Source organism: Triticum dicoccoides, chromosome 4A (genome assembly GCF_002162155.2).
Source record: "Triticum dicoccoides isolate Atlit2015 ecotype Zavitan chromosome 4A, WEW_v2.0, whole genome shotgun sequence".
NCBI lineage: Eukaryota > Viridiplantae > Streptophyta > Magnoliopsida > Poales > Poaceae > Triticum > Triticum dicoccoides.
Genome location: NC_041386.1, coordinates 729,570,558 through 729,595,324, shown reverse-complemented (window position 1 = coordinate 729,595,324; position 24,767 = coordinate 729,570,558). Strand labels below are relative to the sequence as shown.

General features: G+C 45.4%; 1 long non-coding RNA gene across 2 annotated transcripts; it reads right to left on the bottom strand.

Annotated features, from left to right (window-relative positions):
• Nucleotides 1-7,749: 7,749 nt before the first annotated feature.
• On the bottom strand, nt 7,750-9,166 carry LOC119289914. Of its 2 annotated transcripts, none has more exons than XR_005141656.1 (2): nt 9,050-9,166; nt 7,750-8,100 (listed from the first exon to the last, which is right to left on the bottom strand). It is a non-coding gene; the product is annotated as an uncharacterized LOC119289914 (long non-coding RNA). The 2 variants fall into 2 exon arrangements; XR_005141655.1 differs by having other exon boundaries at nt 7,750-8,096; nt 9,050-9,160.
• Between the last annotated feature and the right edge of the window lie 15,601 nt (nt 9,167-24,767).

The window sequence follows — 24,767 nt, the reverse complement described above, 5'->3', positions numbered from 1 at the left end:
TATCTACAAAGTTACGTATTTCCTACAGTTATTTCTCTTTTGTGCGCTAAAATACGTTTTCTGAACCAAGGGTGATGAGCAATTATTAAAAATTAAGTACTCCCTCCGGTCAATTGACGCTGCATTGGTACAAAGTTAGTGCAACTTTGTACTAAACCACCGTCAATTAATACGGATCGGAGGGAATATAATATTTGGTGACGCATGTTTTTCATTGATAATCTATTTCTTAAAATAAATATTTTAATCCCTATTGATTTTGTTTTATTGCCACACTTGTTTAGGCGTGGCCCTTTGTAAAAGATTGTAGAACCTATACAGCCTACTATCTCCTAACATGGTCCTGATTTGGGATGGAATCAAATGACGTTTCTGTTCTCTGAACCCCATTTGTAGAGCTATGCTAAAGTGTTAAAAAGTGTACATATGCCATGTTCTACAATTAACTTATCTTACCTATGAATGCCCTCGCAGAAAACATGTTAATATTTGTTCCATTGTCTTTCAGGAGGGCCACAGGCCTATTATGATTTGTCAGAGAGACATCTACCCTCCCTGCCACAAATGATTGATCCTTTTAACCAGGTTTGGGAATAGAAACATTAGGGCTTTTGCTGAATGGATTGTAGCTTTTGTCTTGCACTGAACTTAACAAGTGCCTATGCAGTTTCAGAATCCGAACTTTCGTTTCATTAAACAAGAAAAGCGAGGTTGGTCATCCATGATGCATTTATAGGTCCGTTTGATGATGAATCCCATCCCATCTTGAATACCCCTCCCTTCATTTCAAAGGTACTAGACTACTAGCTAGCATTACCTTGTTTGTGTTTGCCGATTAAGTTTTGAGATGAATAGCTATTATTTTTATTCTAAATCTTTTATATATGACAACTTCTGTACATATTGATGTCCAGATAAATCAGCTATGTAATTTTGATATTTCATATATACCATCAATTTTTTCCTCAAGCAATGAGATTAAAATCAGTTCTGTGTTGTGCAACAAATATCATCAGACTGATCACTCCAAGATTTTAATATTGGTAATTATGTATGGTCCTAGCCATTTTTGGTAGCATACTGTAGCCAAGATATAGTATGTACTGTCATTTTTCTTTTTGTGGTTGAAAGATATGACAGTTCAGTTGTCCAACAAGAATTTTAGATGTTACTTCAGAACTTTGGGCCATTAGTTTGGAGAAACATTTTAGGCTTTCCCTCTTCTGCTGCTGTTCATGAGTTTATCCCTTTTTTAAAATTATTGCGTTAATTAAGAAAAGGCTATACCATGTTATTTGGAAATTTATCTCAGCTTTTTTGTTTGCAAATTGATTTGTTGAACTTTTGGTGTATGGAGATCAACTACCTCTTGCTTGCATTGCATGTTAAAACGCTTTGGTGAAGAAATATGTAATATAAGAGGTATTCTCCTCTTCAGTTCGACTTCTTGACAAATGAAATAAAAGTGAATTCTTAATGGAAATACACCCGATCCTTTCTATATGGCAATGACAGTTCTACGATTAGTAGTTCTACTTAATATTATATTTCTTATTATTTGTTGTCAAATACACCTAAAGGCACCATAGTATTTATTTTTGTTAATAATCATTGACTTGATATTAGAGCTTTATCGTCTCAGTTTATATTTTTCCAAATGGATTTGCTTATCAAATGGTTGTCTCTTGGGTAATGTGTGCACTTAATTCAAGCCAAGTTATGAAGTGGAATGCATTTGCAGGCAGAGGAGCGTGTCCGGCTGTTGTCATACGAGAAGAAGCTAGTGTGTGCAGCTGAGGACCCAGGATGCTAACTGTGTAGAGCCGTTCACCATCGAGAGGACCAGGGCTTCCATCATGGTCCTCCGGACCAAGCTCAACATATCCGCCGCCTTCGTCGACGACTTGTCCTGGAGGATTGTTGCCATCTGCAACGACTCACCTGAATGTACGCCTGTGATGGCATTTTAGTTTGTTCCCCACGTGATGCATCAATACAATAAGTCTATCAAGAATTGCATGAATGTGCTATCCAGATCCAAAAAGAAAATGAAGTTGTCGTTCCCCTACCTGGCACTGCCCAGTCCATTTTAGTCTTATTGTTTCACTCAGCAACTTTACAGCTACTTCCATATTCCTCTGCTTAGTCTTAGACAAATGCAGATAAGTGAGCATTCTGTTGGCGCCGCCTCCTCGCAGCGCCGCTCCTTCTTCTACCTCGAGTTGCCTCTCACAACTCTCTTCTCCCTCTCACACAATTCTCTTGTGTTTTCTCTCAAGAACTTTCTCATGAACACACACACACACACACGCATGGACCAAGGAGGAGCACGAAAGCTTTGCCATAGGCTCTTCTCCTTGGCGAACACACAAGCTACATATTTTCTGCTGGCCCTCACGGCTTCTTTTCTTGATTACTCCACTGAAACATATATATACAAGGACCATACACGCACTGGCCAGCCACCTCTCTCGGCAACTAATCCCACTAATCTATGCATGCACTAACAGCCTTATCCTACTCCTGAAATCACTCCAACGGCCACACGACTCGGCCATATCTAAAACTAGCTCCACGTCTCAACGTGGCCTACTACTTCATGCACGAAGCTAGCTAGCTACAACCAATCAGCACACTCTAACTAACTACGGCTTGGCCAAATCACTCGGCTCAACCTGAATGAGCAGCCCATCATCCTCCAGCTTCGTCGCGTCTCGCTGCTTCTCACAGCCTCGCCGTATCGCACGACATCATCGGCATCTTGCCGTGCTCACCGCATCGCACGGCAGCCCGACATCTCGCTTTCTTCACGCGCGTAGCTGAAGTATCATTGGCCTACATACACTGCCCTAGATCATCTAAACTACATGCAAACTCAAAACTAAACATGCATGCTGGTACATCATGACAAGATTAGTGCTAACACATTCCTCTGCTTAATCTGATCCATTAACAATACTTGGTATAGACAAGAAAGTGAAAGGGGCGCACCCCACCTGGCACCGCCCCAGCTTCCTTTCAGGCGACGCACCAAGGGTGCGCCCCAACCACTAGTACAAATACATTCATGGCTTCATGGACTCCTCAGCGTTTAGACGTATATTATTGAAACACCATATACACATGTTGTTTCCATCAATGCACATACGCATGTTCTTCCTTCTCATACATCGCCATCTCTCACGATGGAGTATATACTGTGAGTATATGTACATCGCCGTCGCCATCGCCGCCGCCGCCGTGCTGGAGCAGTCACATGTCGGCCATAAACAGTATTGCGGCGCAGCCGCCGCTCGCCTCGCCGATCAGCCATCCGAGATGTGCAGTAGTATGTAGTCGTCTCTACCTCATAGAGTAGTCGCTCGTCCGCGTGTGCAGCCGTAAATCGTTGTCACCGTCGCCGCACCATAACAATCTTATATTGGTGGTCGTTGCGCATCGCAGTCTTGCACGACGGATGTGTTTTCATAGATGCATGGTTGATGTATCGGCTAGATGAACGCCTTGGAACATGGTCCTAATCCACGATCATAAAAAATCTGTTTATATTAGAAATCGACTAGGAGGAATATTAAAGATTGGGTCCTCTGGATGAATACGATTGGAACATACATCCATGCTCCTAATCCCATCAGCCATCAACGTTGCCCGTGACCCCTGTATAAGAATGGAAATTAGGAACAATTACCAATCAATTTACAAGATGTGTGTGTAGATGCATGTTGCATACCTTCTGTCTCTAATGATTTTTTCCGATCCAGCTTCACGTGAAGATTTTGACCGTGAAACACGGAGAGAGAGAAAGAGCGCTCTGAGAGAGAGAAAGGGATTGGGCGACGCTAGGCGCCGGCGCACCGGCCGAACGGTTGGGCCGGTCCAGCCCTGGCCGCCCGATCCAGCGGTAAACACCATTCAGATCTGTTCCCCGCTTCGTCCTCCTCGCAGTCGCCCCCCTCCCCCTTCCCCACGATGAAATTTGGAATGCCCTCGAGCGCCGCCGACGCCCCGCCACACCCCCGCGAGAGAAACGACCGAGCTTGAAGCACCACCGCGGCGCCCTCGTCGCCGGTCGCCGTCCTCGTCGCGGTCGCCGCCCTCGCTGGCCGTCCTCGTCACCGGTCGACGCCCTCGTCCCCCAGCTCCACCCATGCAACAGCTGCACCCTCTAGTTGCAGCTTCGCGTGGCGATGGCAGTAGCTCGCTGGCAATACAACACCGCCCATGCCGTCGACTGCCATGCCAGGTTGAAGCTTTTTTTCCATGGCCGTTGAAGCTTTTTCCAAGGTTGAAGCTTTTCACAAACCGGTTGAAGCATTTTCACACATCGGTTGAAGCTTTTTCCCCGCCGCTCGAAGATATTTTTTCACCGTTGAAGCTTTTTATACACGATTTTGTTGCAAACGGCACGACGAAAATGCTACAAACCAATGGCCATTTTTGCTACAACCAAGGAGACGACGAAAGTGTGGCCGGCGACGACCGCCGGTGGTTGTAGCAAAAATTACCGCCGGTGGTAGCTTTCTTCGCTGCTGGTTGAAGCTTTTTCCCCTTACAGTAGAAGCTTGTTGAAACTTTTTTCGTTTTGAGCAACGCCTGGGTGAAATCTTCCTCTATCGTTCGGTTGAAGCTTTTTTCATCGAAGGTTGTAGCATTGCTGTAGACGGTTGTAGCTTTTCTCTATGGCACTGAATGCTTGCAGCTTTTTTTATATCCGGTTGAAGCTTTTCATCTAGAGTTCGAAGCTTTTTTTAGCGGTTGCAGCACACGGGGGGCTGTGCACAGGGTCTGCAGTGCCTCGCCTGCAGGTTCGCCGGGATACGGCGCCCCCAGCAGCGGCGGCCATGGGTGTCAGGACCGCGGCATCGTCATGGCCGTGGCCGAGGCCTGCGAGGAGTTGGCTTGTCACCGGAGGTAGCGGCCATGACGCAGAGGAGCTTCCTGCGGGGAAGAATGAAGGGATGAGGACGAACAGTTAAGAGGATAAGGTTGCGTAAAGAAAAAAACGATTCGTGGGCCTAGCTGTATGGAGCATGGAGGGATCGCGAGGCGTACGATTGAAAACAGATCCCGCGGCTCGCGTTCGACCGGCGCTACGTTCGGCCGGTGCGCCGAACGCAAACGCTTTCCAAAGGGATTAGCGTTGCATGGCTTTATGTCAAGCGATATACGGGGCTAGCGCAAGAATATAGGAAGGTGGAGATCCGAGCGGATAAATATATCCTGCTTTATTTTACCAGCAACCCCTTAGGAGCCGCACACATCTCAAGCAATCAGACGGCAAAAAATATGAAGGTGGTAGTTACCTTCATATTTTTTGCCGTCTGATTGCTTGAGATGTGTGCGGCTCCTAAGGGGTTGCTGGTAAAATAAAGCAGGATATATTTATCCGCTCGGATCTCCACCTTCCTATTTTTTTGCGCTAGCCCCGTATATCGCTTGACATAAAGCCATGCAACGCTAATCCCTTTGGGAAACGTTTGTGTTCGGCGCATCGGCCGAACGCAGCGTCGGTCGAACGCGAGCCGCGGGATCTGTTTTCCATCGTACGCCTCGCGATCCCTCCATGCTCCATACAGCTAGGACCACGAATTGTTTTTTTCTTTACGCAACCTTATCCTCTTAACTGTTCGTCCTCATCCCTTCCTTCTTCCCCGCAGGAAGCTCCTCTGCGTCATGGCCGCTACCTCCGGTGACAAGCCAACTCCTCGCAGGCCTCGGCCACGGCCATGACGATGCCGCGGTCCTGACACCCATGGCCGCCGCTGCTGGGGGCGCCGTATCCCGGCGAACCTGCAGGCGAGGCACTGCGTACCCCGTGCACAGCCCCCCGTATGCTGCAACCGCTAAAAAAAAGCTTCGAACTCTAGATGAAAAGCTTCAACCGGATATGAAAAAAGCTGCAAGCGTTCAGTGTCATAGAGAAAAGCTACAACCGTCTAGAGAAATGCTACAACCTTTGATGAAAAAAGCTTCAACCGAACGATAGAGGAAGATTTCACCCAGGCGTTGCTCAAAACGAAAAAAGTTTCAACAAGCTTCTACCGTAAGGGGAAAAATCTTCAACCAGCAGCGAAAAAAGCTACCACCGGCGGTAATTTTTGCTACAACCACCGGCGGTCGTCGCCGGCCACACTTTCGTCGTCTCCTTGGTTGTAGCAAAAATGGCCATTGGTTTGTAGCATTTTCGTCGTGCCGTTTGCAGCAAAATCCTGTATAAAAAGCTTCCACCGTGAAAAAATATCTTCGAGCGGCGGGAAAAAAGCTTCAACCGATGATGAAAATGCTTCAACCGGTTTGTGAAAAGCTTCAACCTTGGAAAAAGCTTCAACGGCTATGGAAAAAAAGCTTCAACCTGTCATGGCAGTCGACGGCATGGGCGGTGTTGTATTGCCAGCGAGCTACAGCCATCGCCACGCGGAGCTGCAACTAGAGGGTGCAGCTGTTGCATGGGTGGAGCTGGGGGACGAGGGCGGCGACCGGTGACGAGGACGGCCGGCGAGGGCGGCGACCGCGACGAGGACGGCGACCGGCGACGAGGGCGCCGCGGTGGTGCTTCAAGCTCAGTCGTTTCCCTCGCGGGGGTGTGGCGGGGCGTCGGCGACGCTCGAGGGCATTCCAAATTTCATCGTGGGGAAGGGGGAGGGGGGCGACTGCGACGAGGACGAAGCGGGGAACAGATCTGAATGGTGTTTACCGCTGGATCGGGCGGCCAGGGCTGGACCGGCCCAACCGTTCGGCCGGTGCGCCGGCGCCTAGCGTCGCCCAATCCCTTTCTCTCTCTCAGAGCGCTCTTTCTCTCTCTCCGTGTTTCACGGTCAAAATCTTCACGTGAAGCTGGATCGGAAAAAATCATTAGAGACCGAAGGTATGCGACATGCATCTCCACACACATCTTGTAAATTGATTGGTAATTGTTCCTAATTTCCATTCTTATACAGGGGTCGCGGGCAACGTTGATGGCTGATGGGATTAGGAGCATGGATGTATGTTCCAATCGTATTCATCCAGAGGACCCAATCTTTAATATTCCTCCTAGTCGATTTATAATATAAACAGATTTTTTATGATCATGGATTAGGACCATGTTCCAAGGCGTTCATCTAGCCGATACATCAACCATGCATCTATAAAAACACATCCGTCGTGCAAGACTGGGATGCGCAACGACTACCAATATAAGATTGTTATGGTGCGGCGATGGTAACAACGATTTACGGCTGCACACGCCGACGAGCGACTACTCTATGAGGTAGAGACGACTACATACTACTGCACATCTCGGATGGCTGATCGGCGAGGCGAGCGGCGGCTGCGCCGCAATACTGTTTATGGCCGACATGTGACTGCTCCAGCACGGCGGCGGCAACGATGACGACGGCGATGTACATATACTCACAGTATATACTCCATCGTGAGAGATGGCGATGTATGAGAAGGAAAAACATGCGTACGTGCATTGATGGAAACAGCATGTGTATATGGTGTTTCAATAATATACGTCCAACCGCTCAGGAGTCCATGAAGCCATGAATGTATTTGTATTAGTGGTTGGGGCGCATCCTTGGTGCGTCGCCTGAAAGGAAGCTGGGGCGGTGCCAGGTGGGGTGCGCCCCTTTCACTTTCTTGTCTATACTAAGTATTGTTAATGGATCAGATTAAGCAGAGGAATGCTCACTTATCTGCATTTGTCTAAGACTAAGCAGAGGAATATGGAAGTAGCTGTAAAGTTGCTGAGTGAAACAATAAGACTAAAATGGACTGGGCAGTGCCAGGTAGGGGAACGACACCTTCATTTTCTTTTTGGATCTGGATAGCACATTCATGCAATTCTTGATAAACTTATTGTATTGATGCATCACGTGGGGAAGAAACTAAAATGCCATCACAGGCGTACATTCAGGTGAGTCGTTGCAGACGGCAACGATCCTCCAGGACAAGTCGTCGACGAAGGCGGCGGATATGTTGAGCTTGGTCCGGAGGACCATGATGGAAGCCCTGGTCCTCTTGATGGTGAACGGCTCTACACAGTTAGCATCCTGGGTCCTCAGCTGCACACACTAGCTTCTTCTCGTACGACAACAGCCGGACACGCTCCTCTGCCTGCAAATGCATTCCACTTCATAACATGGCTTGAATTAAGTGCACACATTACCCAAGAGGCAACCAATTGATAAGCAAATCCATTTGGAAAAATATAAACTGAGACGATAAAGCTCTAATATCAAGTCAATGATCATTAACAAAAATAAATACTATGGTGCCTTTAGGTGTATTTGACAACAAATAATAAGAAATATAATATTAAGTAGAACTACTAATCGTAGAACTGTCATTGCCATATAGAAAGGATCGGGTGTATTTCCATTAAGAATTCACTTTTATTTCATTTGTCAAGAAGTCGAACTGAAGGGGAGAATACCTCTTATATTACATATTTCTTCACCAAAGCGTTTTAACATTCAATGCAAGCAAGAGGTAGTTGATCTCCTTACACCAAAAGTTCAACAAATCAATTTGCAAACAAAAAAGCTGAGATAAATTTTCAAATAACATGGTATAGCCTTTTCTTAATTAACGCAATAATTTTAAAAAAGGGATAAACTCATGAACAGCAGCAGAAGAATGAAAGCCTAAAATGTTTCTCCAAACTAATGACCCAAAGTTCTGAAGTAACCTCTAAAATTCTTGTTGGACAACTGAACTGTCATATCTTTCAACCACAAAAAGAAAAATGACAGTACATACTATATCTTGGCTACAGTATGCTACCAAAAATGGCTAGGACCATACATAATTACCAATATTAAAATCTTGGAGTGATCACTCTGATGATATTTGTTGCACAACACAGAACTGATTTTAATCTCATTGCTTGAGGAAAAAATTGATGGTATATATGAAATATCAAAACTACATAGCTGATTTATCTGGACATCAATATGTACAGAAGTTGTCATATATAAAAGATTCAGAATAAAAATAATAGCTATTCATCTCAAAACTTAATCGGCAAACACAAACAAGGTAATGCTAGCTAGTAGTCTAGTACCTTTGAAATGAAGGGAGGGGTATTCAAGATGGGATGGGATTCATCATCAAACGGATCTATAAATGCATCATGGATGACCAACCTCGCTTTTCTTGTTTAATGAAACGAAAGTTCGGATTCTAAAACTGCATAGGCACTTGTTAAGTTCAGTGCAAGACAAAAGCTACAATCCATTCAGCAAAAGCCCTAATGTTTCTATTCCCAAACCTGGTTAAAAGGATCAATAATTTGTGGCAGGGAGGGTAGATGTCTCTCTGACAAATCATAATAGGCCTGTGGCCCTCCTGAAAGACAATGGAACAAATATTAACATGTTTTCTGCGAGGGCATTCATAGGTAAGATAAGTTAATTGTAGAACATGGCATATGTACACTTTTTAACACTTTAGCATAGCTCTACAAATGGGGTTCAGAGAACAGAAACGTCATTTGATTCCATCCCAAATCAGGACCATGTTTGTAGATAGTAGGCTGTATAGGTTCTACAATCTTTTACAAAGGGCCGCGCCTAAACAAGTGTGGCAATAAAACAAAATCAATAGGGAATTAAAATATTTATTTTAAGAAATAGATTATCAATGAAAAACATGCGTTACCAAATATTATATTCCCTCCGATCCGTATTAATTGACGGTGGTTTAGTACAAAGTTGCACTAACTTTGTACTAATGCAGCGTCAATTGACCGGAGGGAGTACTTAATTTTTAATAATTGCTCATCACCCTTGGTTCAGAAAACGTATTTTAGCACACAAAAGAGAAATAACTGTAGGAAATACGTAACTTTGTAGATATGTCTACCCTTCTCTCAGCAGCTCTGTACCTATTAAGTATTTATCTGTAAGAAAATGACACATCGAGAAATTTCGAGTAACCAGATGAACTTGTAAGTACCGCATATGAAGTCCATAAGACGTAATATCCATTCTCATAGATGTAGTACTGACCATATATGTTGCTGTAGTACGAGGCAACTACAGGGTCATGGTAAAACCCAGTACTGAAAATGAAAATCCACTCCACTAATCGCCTTCTCTGTCTCTGCCTTTAGCATAATTGCTAGCTCTGAATCTGTAAACTATGACAGAGAAGTGTGAAGCACAGTGACAATAGAATTAGCTTACCCTTCATACTGTTGTAGAGCAAAGTAATTATTCCAAAGGCAAGTGCACCATCAGCATGTGCTTCTGCAAAAATTATCATTGAAGCAATCATATCAGAAATTCATTTAACTGATATGTAGTGTGTAGAGCAAGAATAAGGTAAAAAGGCTTATCCGTGTTAAATAAACCCTCCTGCATGAGAAATATAGGACTATTACTATATTCAATAACAGTAGAGACTACAATGAGATAACAATCCAAGTAGTACAATAAGAACTATTGCATCTTGAGGTAGAGATTAGGACAAGGGAAACAAAAGCAATGCTTACCATTGATTAATCCTCGGAGATTGAAACAAGGGTGGGGAATCTTAAGCTTCACAATTTTGTGCCTCCAATGGTTGAGGCCTTGATTGACCAATCTATAGCAGCACATGTAGAATGTTAATGGAAAAACATTCAGCCTTCAGCTTTCCATTTCGAAAAATTCTTCAATAACATGAATGCCCACATGAATCTTCTAGTAAAATCAGAACATGTTCAGTATTTCTGGTAAAAAAGTATCGCAGACCATAATTGTAAGTCTTTCACAATCATAATCTAAAACATGCCTGCAGTCTGCACGTCATCAGTATGGGACAGCGGCTTCCGCGCCCGCAACTGCAACTGTGGTGAGCATTGTTGTCGAGAGGATTAGAGCGCTCTCGGGTGGGGATGGATGTGATAATAACCCTTGTTCGGCAGAGATGGAGGCCTACGGTGTTAGCTCCGCCAAGATGCGGCCCGGTGGCGAGGTCGGGTGTGGGCAGTGGGCGCGCTCCTAGCAAACCCAGACAGGGGTGGGGGAATGGGGCCGCACCTTCACAAATTGACCTAGAAATCAATCTTAGTTGCACACACAAAAATTTCTACTTGGTGGAAGATCATGCATGGTGACTATTGTTCTATTTACGAAATAAAATTTTCTTAAGGAAGAAAAACATCTTTCTTCAAACAAAAAACGAAAAGATAAAATATGCTAAACACTGGAACAAAATATTACCTCACATCAAATAAAACAACAAACAAGACACCAGAATTGATTTTGCAGAGGGTCTTTTTGTTGGGACTGTTTGATAGTGAAAAGGCACTATCCGTGTGTCCACATTTCTATTGAACCACGCATCAAATATATTCAGTTCTAAAAACGACAATAGAAGGCTCTCTTGTGAAATCTAGTAGGGGAATGTTTAGTCAAGCTTGTCAAGGTGTAGACATTCAGGTACCACTTGAAACCCAACTCAGTTTCTTATCCCCATGGACACCACGCCTTAAGGGCACATATATTTTAGGCAGCGGGGCAGCCGATCACTCCAACACATCAATTCAAAAGAATAAAATTCACTGGTAGTGGGTTGGACGTGACCCTGCATAGCGTACCCCAAATTGGACAGAGCAAGATTGCAAGAACAAGTAGATTCAGAGTGGATTGATAGAGCTTACCAGGCAGTCCACATGCCGGCTTGAGCAAGCAGCTGCTGTGGCCCAACGCAAGCAGACCACACCGGCCGGGGCACACGGGCACTGATGGGCGTGCCGCCCACCGCCGTTGTCGAAGAGGACAACAACACAACTCACCTGCCGAGGCACTGGTCGCAGCATGGTGAGGAAACCGGCACCAGTCATCTCATCCAGATTGCTCCGCTGCGTAGGTCGCACCGGCCCATATCGGGCACCACCGCCCACTAGTTCTCCAGATCACGCCCGGCCTCCGCGCCGGCTTCGCTCTGCTCTGCCCGTGACAGCTGCCGTATCCGCTCTCGTGACGCGCCGATCTCGTCCGCCGCTGCTCATCCACTGCCAGTTGAGCGCCAACGAGGAGGAAGGGACGGAGCGCATGCAGGGGAGGAGACCGAGCGGCGGAGATCGAATGGCAGAGGCGAGGAGGAAGGACCGGGTGGCGGCGGCAGGAGATTAGGAAGGAGAGGAGGGTGGCGAGGAGAGCCTGAATAGGTCATGGTTTTTTTTCCATCGCTACGCCCAACCGCTGCACACGAAGTGGCACTCGCGAGCGCTCGGGTGTGCACAACGCCTCGCCCACGCCCCGTGCGCCCAAAGCCACGAGAGTGCGCACATTGCGCGACTGTTATTGTGTTTGATTTAGCGTATCCATCAATGTGACATACTGATATGTACATACTCCATATTTCCTTTTCTAAAAGAAATATACTCCATATTTTGTACTATGAGATATACGACATACTATCCTCTTTTATGATACTCCATACTGTTATTTTATTTTTGCGGGGTACTTCATACTATATTTTTTTCTATGAAGTACATACCACGTACTTCATACTCCATATTATATTTTTTTTAGGGTTACTCCATACTATATTATTGGCTCTTCGGCATACTCCATACTTTTTTGCACACTCATTTACTATGAAGTACATGCATCCTGATACTTCATAATCCATACTCCATACTCCAGAACTTCATACTCCATCTAAATAGCAAGTATATATTCTAGGATTAAATTTTTGAGTATACATTATGGACAATCAGAACACTGGAAAATATTGTATATATACTTTTAAGTTTTGGAGCACATATAGAACTATGATCTCTTTGGATTTAAGGAGCACGCATATAATAAGCATTTTTTTACATCATGTGTACATACTTTGTATGGGCAGTGTTTTAAAATCAATGTCTCCTAGTGGATAGCTACTCGCACTTATCCATTCGGTGAGGTCCGCTGCATGCAGCCCTGAAATTAGCAGGTTGTTGCTAATACGTTGGCTGGTAAAATATTTTAACCAAATGATTAAATTAGGCTTGAACACTAACAGGTTTTTTGGCACCCACCAACCCAATTGGTGCTACGGCTTGAGGGACACGTGGAGGCTATATATATACTCCCACCCTTTAACGGGTCCTTTGAGTGGATATACCCAATATCTAACCAACCAACCAATCAATAGAAAAGAAATTGAGCTACTTTTCTGTTGTGGTGCGCATGGGTAGGTCTTTGATCCTAGAATTAAGGGACCGTGCTTGTGGATCTCAACTTCGAAACCGGTTGACCACCACTGGTGGAAAAAGGGCCTTTGGTCGCGGTTCGCAACTGCCATTAGTCGCGGTTGCGCAACCGCGACCGAACGGGCGCGACTAAAGTCCCCCCCTTTAGTCGCGGTTGCTTAAGAACCGCGACTAAAGGCCCGTCCACGTGGGCGCCAGGTGGCCGTCGGGGCGGAGGACCTTTAGTCGCGGTTCTTCTGGCCAACCGCGACTAAAGGCCGCCGCAGGTTTAGGGTTTTAGCCCCCCCCTTAAACCTGTTTTCTGTTTAATTTGTATTGTTTTATTTCTTTTGTGCTTTATTTTAATTTTGAAGGAGGCCTATGAATGTATTCTACGGTACTACATACATACATGCATATGAATGTACAATTTCAAATAAATTTGAAATTAGAACCAAAAAGAATTCAAGAGGAATATACAATATATATTCAATATCATCGGATGACCATATACAATTTTGAACAAGTTTCCATACATGATTTAATGCATATAAAGTTCTACGTCCTCGTAATAGTGTTCTCCTTTAGGATGGAGGACTTCCCTGCTGAACCATCCAGCTAGTTCCTCTTGAAGTGGTCGGAAGCGAGCTTCTGGACTAAGCATCCACCGGAGGTTATTCCTCTGAGCATTGGTATCACTCGGAACCCGCTCAGAGGTGTATCTCCGGATCATCTCACAGACATAGTATCCACATAGATTGGTCTCCGGTGGCTGAATATCCCCAGCATTCTTAGCCTTTAACATTTTGAATTCTAGCTCTTTTTTGAATTCACCGACCTTTGTATCTACGAACCGTCTCCAAACCCTACGAGGCAAAGAAAATTAAATGAACAAGAGAGTTATTAATTAGTTACTTGATATTAGGAAATGAACGAAATAGGCCGATCGATATAGAGCGCAAATGAATGAAAATAATTACTTCTGCAGCATTCTTCTCATGCCGCCCCAAAGCTTTGGATCCATATTCACAGAGTCATGGACGAGACATTCTGAGGTGTTAACTTTAATTACTAGCAGAATCCAGTGGAACCTGCAGACACGATACATGCACAGTACGTCATGCATAACTCATCGATTAGCCGGCCACATACCATGCATGGAGTAAACAAAAGAGAATGTGCTCAAGACAGAAACACTCACTCAAAATGGTAAGGAAATAGAATATCACTTTTGAGTTCCTGCTTTGTAAGAAACTGCCACAGGTCTGCCTCCACGTCGGCGGGGTAACGCTCCAACACATGTCCATTAACGATGTGTGGGTCAATGAACCCAACATCATGGATGTTCCTTACTCTGCATTCCTTAATCTTCATTATGCATGTATAATAGCAGACACAACAATATAGTTAGGACATATATATAGTGCAGGCAATATGAACGAGATGGGGGAGAAATTAATAAATCACTTACAGAACGTAGCAACTGATGATAGATTTATCGAGCTCGCGCAGATTGAAAAGCTGGAACAATTCACTCAGTTCAATTTGTACATAGTAATGTTTGAAGTGATGCTCATGTCTAACTTCCGCATAAATATATTCTTTGGCGTTTTTATTTTTTATGTAACCCTTGTACCATTTCAGCAGACCTTTCATTTGTGGAGGTAGATCCTTTTCCTGCGCAGGCTCGACGAGAGGCCCATTCTTGACATATGTAATTACTACCTCCTTCACTGGCGCCTCATCAAGGCCTAACAGTTCACGAAGAGTAATACCTAAGTTGGCCGCTTGTTCTCTGGCACTCGTTACAGTCAATCCCTGTGCTGCCGCAGCTTGTATGATCTCGGGGGCATCCGGACAGAAGGCTTCCACTATAAGCGGGGCAATCGATTGTTTACTTTGTTCCCCGAGCTGGGCAACTTGTTTCCCGCTTTTTTTACTTTCGACCTTCTCCCGCTCTTTGTTCTCCTTGAACATGAGTGCCTGCCTGCGAAGTTCACGTGCATAGTCGTTAGGCAGATTCTTCGCGGCTTGGGACGGTGTGCTCAAAAATGACTTAGCCCACTTCTTTTGCTCATCAGAAAATACTGGCTTGGGCTCGGGCTCTCTTTTCTTCTTGCAGTCCGCCTTCCATTTCTCCAAATCAGCAGCCGCGGCCGCGTCGACTTCCTCGGCACTACGTTCCCAAGGCCTTGTGGGGAGAGGCTTCAGTGATGGCTCCGGTACCTTTGTGGTCTTAGGTACATAAGGGTCCGGGTTAATAATCCAGGACTGCTTCTGCTTCTTTGCCGGAGGTGGATTGGGGGGCGGCGTCTGATCACCCGCCGGACGAGGACTGGGGGGCGGCGGCTGATCACCCGCCGGACGTTGTGGACTGGGGGGCGGCGTCGGCTGACGTGACGGAGGTGTAGGTGAACCGCCACCACCACCACCACCACCACCACCGCCACCGCCACCACCACTACCGTAGGGGGGTGGACTTGTTGTCCTTGGCGCCTCGCCTGGAAACTTGATAAACTTCTTTTGCCATAGAATGAAATGGCGCTTGACATCTCCAAGTCTTTTCTCCCCTTCAGGTGTAGCAATATCAATCTCCAGGTCCTCAAACCCTTGGACTATGTCCTCCACCGTGACACGAGCATAGCCATCTTGAATGGGGTTATTGTGGTGGAGTGCTCCAGGTAAACATGGTAAAGCACTGCCGATGGCTACCTTCATGGACATGTTCCCGATAGGATAATACAGATGACATTCTTTCATCTCCTTTATATCGTCCACGGGGTAGCGAGGAGGCTCCGGTGAAGTAATTTCGACCACCAGAGGCTCCGGTGCAGTAATTTCGACCACCAGAGGCTCCGGTGCAGTAATTTCGATCGTCGGTGCATCTGCACCAGTCGGTGGGGCCTCCGTGGAAGCCACGCTGCTTCTCCGCTGCTGGCTTCCGAGATCCGCTGGATGATCTTCATGCTGCACCCGAGCTGCATCTCTTTCGGCTACTAGTACACTCATGGTTTTCTTCATCACATCCATTTCCGATGCCAACCGCGCCACAACATCTGCTTCCCGATCCATCTTTCTCTTACGGCTTCTGTAACCGTACGGGTCATCGTTCTGGGGGAACCCTATTTTCCACGGAATGTGCCCCATGCCTCGTACACGTCCTCCGTGTTCAGGATTCCCGAGGGCTTTTGTCAGCGCGTTGTTCTCTCTGTTGAACTTGATCTTCCCCTGTTGAGCATCCCTCATTGCGTTAATAAGGGCTTGGGTGGGTTTAATTAATTTGCCCTGGTAAACACACTCCCCTGTCTCCGGGTTCAGCGTTCCCCCATGCCCGTACCACCAGCTTTTGGCCCTTGGGTCCCATCCCTCCGTACCTGGACGGATTCCTCGCGCCCTCAGCTCGTTCTCCATCTTCTCCAACCTAGGCACCCAAATGCGATACCCTCCTGGCCCCATAACATGATTGTACTCCTTCTTAGCCGCATTTTCCTTATTTTTTTCGATATTTGAATGAACTGCTCCGATTTCTTTTGCTTCACAAATTCTGGCCAATCATGTTTCAGTTTCTCATATTGTCCTTTGAAATCCGGAGTCTTGTTCTGCTTGACAAAGTCATGGGCTAGATTTTGCTTGAATTTCCGGAATGCGTCGGCCATCTTATGAAGAGCGAACTGTTTGACTAGCCTCCTCATCTCCTTGTTTTCCTCAATCTTGTTACCCTCCTCATCGAATTTGTTGTATTCCGGAGGTAGAACGAAATGTTCCATAAGCTTCTTGAAGCAATCTTTTTTTGTTCTCTTATCGACAAAAGTGAAACCATCAATTCGTGCCTTCTTTGGCTCATTCCACTCCTGGACGGTGATCGAGACGTTGTCTCTAACAATGGCTCCGCATTGGCTGACAAACTTGGTGGCGTTCTTGCGGGGCTCCAGCGGCCTGCCGGTTGCACTGTCGACAACCTCGATGGTGCATGTTTCTCCTTGTTTCATCGTCTTGGTTGCGCCACGCTTTGACGACGTACTCGATTGTTTCGACGATCCGGCCGAGGGCTAAAATAAGAAAGAGTCGCGCGCGTTAGTACACACATATTTATTCAAATTAGTTAGTTTGTATCACCAGAGGCTCAATGTATATATATACCTCGACGCCGGAGGTGGTTGCTACTTCCATTTGAAGATCGTCGTTTATCGACGTTTGTTCGGCATCATCTTGCTGACGGCGCCCTTCATCTTCACCGTCAAGGTTCAGATAAGAAGAGATATCATCTTCTTCTTCTCCGGTCGGCACATATAGAATATCGCCGTTTATGATGCCGAACATATGTGCTTCACCGTCCGGATCATAGTTGTCCATAATCGGGTCAGCTCTATCGTCCGCCATTATGTCAGTCCTGAAAACATGTAGTAAAAACAAATTAATTAAGTGAAGAAGGGGGGCGGTGGCGGTGGCGAAAGGGCGGTGGCGAAAGGAGGGGGCGAGGAAGGGGTGGGAGAGGGTGTCGCGGTAGAGCGCGAGACGGGGCGGCAGACGACGGCGTCACGGAGAGGGGAGGCGAGGACAACACATTTATAACCCTCGCCGTCCCCTCTCGATCCCTAAAAAAACACCGCGCGCATCGCCGCCCCCCTCGCCGCCCCTCTCCGTATAAACAAATTGTCCGAACAGAGCTTGGAGTAGACTGGCTAGGGTTTGGCCAGGGATGCGGATGGAGACGAATATATGTGGGGTCGGGATGGCCCATGTGCAGGGCGGGGGGTGCTGGCCACAAAAACATTGTGATTTTATAATTTTTTCACTGATTCATGACATATTCGTGAATTTAAAAATTATTCGTGTATTTCAAAAAATTGATTTTATTAGACACAAAAAATTCTTTCACGTATTTTCACGTATTTAATTTTAAAAATTCTTTCTTTTTTTCTTCTTCCTTTTTTTTCTTCTTTCTTTTTTTCTTCTGTTGTTTTCTTCCTTTTTCTTTTTTTCTTCCTTTTTCCTTTTTTCTTCCTTTTTCTTGTTTTTCTTCTGTTTTTCTTTTGTTTTCTTCTTCCTTCTTTCTTCTTCTTCCTTTTTCCTTTTTCTTTCTTCTTCTTCTTCCTTTTTCTTCTTCCTTCTTCTTCTTCTGCCGGCGCGCGGAGGACGGCAGGCAGGGCCAGCGGGCGGCGGGCGGCGGGCGGCGGGCGGCGGGCAAGGGCGCAAGGCACGGGCGGCGGGCAAGGGCAGGGCACGGGCGGAGGCGGCGCTCACTGGGGACGGGGGCGGCGACGCGCAGGGCTTCGGCGTCGGCGTCGGCGTCGGGGCAGGGCTTCGGCGTCGGCGTCGGGGCAGCGCTTCGGCGTCGAGAGAGAGGAGAATGGGAAGTGGCAAAACTGCTAAGTGCAGTATTTATAGACGCACCTTTAGTCGCGGTTGGAGAGGCGGACCGCGACTAAAGGTACCCTTTAGTTGCGGTCCGCCTCCCCAACCGGGACTAAAGGATTTTGGCGCCGCTTCCGTTCCCGCGCAGAAAGACCCTTTAGTCGCAGTTGGGGACAACAACCGTGACTAAAGGGTACCCTTTAGTCGCGGTCCGCCTCCCCAACCGGGACTAAAGGTCTGTGCTAGAACTGGCGCGGTGCGGTGGGATGTTTAGTCCCACCTCGCTAGCCGAGAGGCTTCGACAGTGGTTTATAAGCGCGGCTGCGCTCACCACTTCGAGCTCCTCTCAAATGCAGGCTTACGGGCCTATTCTGTCACTATGTGCCTGTGGGCCTACTCGGCCTTCTGCGGGCCTGAATCCTGGCCCTTTAATGGGTTTCTAGTCGTATTCAGGCCGTGGTGGCCCAGTAGGTGGCATATTTCCTTTTTTCCTTTTTCCTTTTTTCTTCTGTTTTTTTCTTCTGTTTTTTTCTTATGTTTTTCTTCTGTTTGTTTTTTTCTTCTGTTTTTCCTTTTTTCTTCTGTTTTTTTCTTCTGTTTTTTTCTTCCTTTTTCCTTCTTTCTTCTTCTTCCTTTTTCCTTTTAAAATCAAAAACATAAAACTAATTCATTTTAAAATCTTAAAAATACAATTATATATCAAAAAAATCAGAAAAATAAAACTAATTCATTTTAAAACCCCTTGAAGGTTTGACAAAAGGTTTGATACATCATTCAGTTCATCGACCAAATACAAAGTTTGGTACAATAAATTATTACATATCAATTCTTCCCTTGTGTCCCTGCTTGCTTACGATTGTGCCGTATCCATGGAGCATCCTCATCATTTAACTTAATGCTTGGGTCAATGTTCACTTTGAAGGGCGGAATTTCACCAAACATATTATAATCTTCTGACATGTCTGTCTTGTCCTCCACTCCCACGATGTTTCTTTTCCCTGAAAGAACAATGTGGCGCTTTGGATCATCGCATGATGTACTGATCGTTTTCTTATCTTTCCGTTTCCTCGGTTTGCTACTCATGTCCTTCAAATAAAAAACCTGAGCGACATCTTTGGCAAGGACGAATGGTTCGTCAAGGTAACCAAGATTGTTGAAATCCACCATTGTCATTCCGTATTGCTCGTCCACCTTTACCCCACCTCCTGTTAGCTTGAACCATTTGCACCGGAACAAAGGGACCTTAAAGGAGGGTCCATAGTCAAGTTCCCATATCTCCTCTATGTAACCATAATATGTGACCTTTTGCCCATTCTCGGTTGCTGCATCAAAGCGGACACCACTGTTTTGGTTGGTGCTCTTTTTATCTTGGACGATCATGTAAAATGTATTCCCATTTATCTCGTACCCTTGGAAAGTCGTTATAGTCGAAGATGGTGTCTTGGCCAACATGTACAGCTGATCTACAACAACATTGTCATTCATTAAATGTTTTCTCAACCAACTGCCGAAAGTCTCCATGTGGGCCTTCCTAATCCAGGATTCAGGCTTCCCCGGGTTGTCCGAGCGTAAAATATTCTTGTGTTTCTCAAAGTACGGAGCCACCAAGCTGGAATTGGTCAGTACAGTGTGGTGTGCTTCAGTCAGAGAATGGCCGTCCATACATATCGTTGATTTCCTTCCGATCGTGCCTTTTCCACTTAGTCTCCCCTCGTGCCGCGATCGAGGAAGACCAATCGGCTTAAGGTCAGGAACAAAGTCAACACAAAACTCAATTACCTCCTCATTTCCATAGCCCTTGGCGATGCTTCCTTCTGGCCTAGCACGGTTACGAACATATTTCTTTAATACTCCCATGAACCTCTCGAAGGGGAACATATTGTGTAGAAATACAGGACCGAGAACGAAAATCTCTTCGACTAGGTAAACCAGGAGGTGCGTCATAATATTGAAGAAGGATGGCGGGAACACCAACTCGAAACTGACAAGACATTGGATCACATCGTTCTGTAACCGTGGTAGAACTTCTGGATTGATTACCTTCTGAGAGATTGCATTGAGGAATGCACATAGCTTCACAATGGCTACTCGAACATTTTCCGGCAGGAGCCCCCTCAAAGCAATCGGAAGCAATTGCGTCATAATCACGTGGCAGTCGTGAGACTTCAGGTTTTGGAACTTTTTCTCCGCCATGTTTATTATTCCCTTTATATTGGACGAGAATCCAGACGGGACCTTCATACTGCTCAGGCATTCAAAAAAGATGACCTTCTCTTCTTTGGTCAGAGCGTAGCTGGCACGACCTTGAAACCATTCCGGATGCCGGTCATCAGGGTCTTTCAAACGTTGCTGGTCTTGCCGTGCTTCCTTTGTATCATTTGTCTTCCCATACACGCCCAAGAAGCTTAGGAGGTTCACGCAAATATTCTTCGTAACGTGCATCACGTCGATTGCAGAGCGGACATCTAGGACTTTCCAATATTCTAGCTCCCAGAATATAGATTTCTTCTTCCACATGGCTGCGTGCCCGTCAGCTCCCTTCGGAACTGATTGTCTGCCAGGACCCTTTCCAAAGATGACTTTCAAATCCTTGACCATATCAAATACCTCAGCACGAGTGCGTTCCGCAGGCTTCGGCCGGTGATCTGCCTTGCCGTTGTAATGCTTGCCCTTCTTTCTTACTGGATGAATTTTCGGAAGAAATCGACGATGCCCAAGGTACACGTTCTTCTTACAATTTGGCAAATGTACACTTTCAGTCTCATGTAAGCAGTGCGTGCATGCATTGTATCCCTTATTTGACAGTCCCGAAAGGTTACTAAGAGCAGGCCAATCGTTGATGGTTACGAAAAGCAACGCTCGTAGGTCAAATTCCTCTTGTTTGTGCTCATCCCACACACGGACACCACCCCACAGCTGTAAAAGTTCATCAACTAATGGCCTTAGGTACACATCGATGTCGTTGCCGGGTTGCTTCGGACCTTGGATGAGCACTGGCATCATAATGAACTTCCGCTTCATGCACAACCACGGAGGAAGGTTGTAGATGCATAGAGTCACGGGCCAGGTGCTATGGCTGGAGCTCTGCTCGCCAAAAGGATTCATGCCATCCGTACTTAGAGCAAATCTTATGTTCCTTGCGTCAGCTGCAAAATCTTTGAACCATCTGTCGATCTTTCTCCATTGCGTTCCATCTGCGGTGTGTCTCAACTCCCCGTCCGACTTACGGTCCTCTTTGTGCCATCGCAACAACTTGGCATGCTCTTTGTTCCTGAACAGACGTTTCAACCGTGGTATTATAGGAGCATACCACATCACCTTGGCGGGAACCCTCTTCCTGGGTTTCTGGCCCTCAACATCGTCACCAGGGTCATCGCCTCTGATCTTATAACGCAATGCAGTGCATACCGGGCATTCATTCAAATTCTCGTATTCACCGCGGTAGAGGATGCAGTCGTTGATGCATGCATGTATCTTCAGAACCTCTAAACCTAGAGGGCAGACAACCTTCTTTGCTTCGTACGTACTGGCGGGCAACTCGTTATCCTTCGGAAACATATTCTTCAACATTTTCAGCAAGTTTTCAAATGCCGAGTCAGCTACACCTACCTCTGCCTTCCATTTCAGCAAATCCAGTGTGCAGCCCAGCTTTTTCAGACCATCATCGCATCCGGGGTACAGCGCCTTTCTGTGATCCTCTAACATGCGATCCAAATTCTCCCTCTCCTTTTCAGTTTCGCAGCGTCTCCGTGCATCAGCAATGGTCCGACCAAGATCATCAACGGGATCATCACGTGCCTCTTCTTCACCTTCCCCTTCACCTTCAGCATCCTCCATGAAAGTATCACCGAAATGAGCAAGATAGCTTTCATCGATGAAATCATCCCCTTCTTCATCTTCTTCCATTATAACCCCTCTTTCTCCATGCTTGGTCCAACAATTATAGCTTGGCATGAAACCGTGCCGAAGCAGATGCATGTGAACATCTCTTGAGGAAGAGTAACCCTTCTGATTCTTACAGATAACACATGGACAGATAACAAAACCCCCCTACTTGTTCGCATTAGCCACTACGAGGAAATCTTTCAAACCCGTAGTGAACTCGCCGGAGAGTCGGTTACCGTACATCCATTGCCGATTCATCTGCATTATTATAATATAAAATATATAATTAACCATCATGCATTTGTTAAACTAACTAGCTACAAACAATATAAATTAAACAATGAACTGCACACATGCATATTTTATCAATGACACACATGCATGAAAGGTTCAAGTTGCTAACCGCGATCGAGGAGGAAAAAATAAATGAGGAACCTCAAGTGTGGCTCCAACACTTCATATCATGTTTGTTTCACCCTCTTAGGGCATTTCATCAAACACCTTGTGTGCATAAGAGGAACCAAAAGCAAACCTACCCCCCCTTGTGAAGCTTGTGAAGAGAAGTGGCACCAAATGGCTAAGTGAGCGTGCTGAATTGGTATATATAGGGGAGGAGCTTTAGTCGCGGTTGGCCTGGCCAACCGCGACTAAAGGCCTTTGCGCACCTTTAGTCGCGGTTGGCTTGGCCAACCGCGACTAAAGCCCCTCACGTGCACCAGCTGGCCACCGAGCGCCCTGGGCCCAGGCCTTTGGTCGCGGTTCGTCTGCCGAACCGCGACTAAAGACTTCATTAGTCGCGGTTCCTACAGTTTCGCGACTAATGGGGCTGGACGGAAGCCTCTTTTTCTACCAGTGCACACGCCTGGCATGTATGAGTATATAGGTTTAAAAAATGAGTATATAAGTGAAGTGAAGTAGTGCATGCACGTTCCCATCAAAAAAAGGAGTGCACGTTCCCATCAAAAAAAGCAGTGCATGCGCATGAGGTCTATGCTAGCTAATTTTTTAGTCCCCATGTATTAATATTAGTCTGCCATATATACTTTTAATGGAGTATACAAAACATTTTCCTGATAGAGTATGCATCAAAAAATTTATGGAGCACATACCACAGTTTTGTTTGGAATGAAGCATACATCACATTTTTTTCATGGACTATAAACCATTTTCTCGTGTGTCAATATGTACCACCTTTTCCAAATGTAGTATACTAAATTTTGGTGGAGTATGTACCATATTTTATAGATGGGTATATATATACCACATTTATTGAGGTCAAGTGTATGTCAGATTGTTTTTCACAATATAGTACTCCCTCCGTCCCAAAATTCTTGTCTTAGATTTATCTAGATACGAATGTATCTAACACTAAAATGTGAATAGATACATCCGTATGTAGACGAATCCAACACAAGAATTTTGGGACGGAGGGAGTATATACCACTTTCTAGTGACGGAGTATATGCCACTTTTTTTAGGATTGAGTATATACCACATTTTTTTTGCCATGTAGGATGTACCATATTTTTTTGCGATGGAAGAAGTACTCCCTCTGGTCCTTTTTACTCTGCATATTAGGTTTGTCTGAAGTCATTCTCATCCAACTTTGACCAAGTTTATATAAAAAATTATTGTCATTTACATAACAACATCAATATCATTAGATTCATCTCGGAATATATTTTCATATTATATTTATTAGATATTATAGATGTTAATAATTTCTAATATAAATTTGGTCAAACTTAGCTGAGTTTGACTTTCGGCAAATCCAATGTGCAGAGTAAAAAGGATCGGAGGGAGTATATACTACAATGTCTATACCAGATCAATGGTATATACCACTTGCCACTTGGTTTACAAAGGAGTATGTACTACAAATAGCTATCAGACTGGTGTACTATAATTAATGGAAAGAGTATACTACAAGAATTAGTAGCATAATTATTTAAATACAAAAAAGTAGAGCTGTTTCGAATATTTATATTGGACCACAACAGAAAATACAAACGTATATGTACATAACATCGGAGAGCACGCTTGTCCTTGCATGCTTGCTGCGTATGCATGTTGCATACACATGCTGGATCAGACGATGCCATCTGATCATGTATACACACGAATATAAATTTGTAGTAGGATGCAAGTATAATTTAATCATACATCATAGAAATTAATCCATGAACGGACAACATGTATAGTAGCTATCATGCATGGATCTACTGATTTGCCTTGCAATTAACAAGAGTAGCAGGATGCTAATATTACATCTGCCAACATAAAGCCCGATGTATCGCCGGCCGATCAGTGGAGAAAAGGCTTCTGGTTGCATGTCATGCTAGGTCATCGTGTCGCCGCCACATGTGGATCGCCT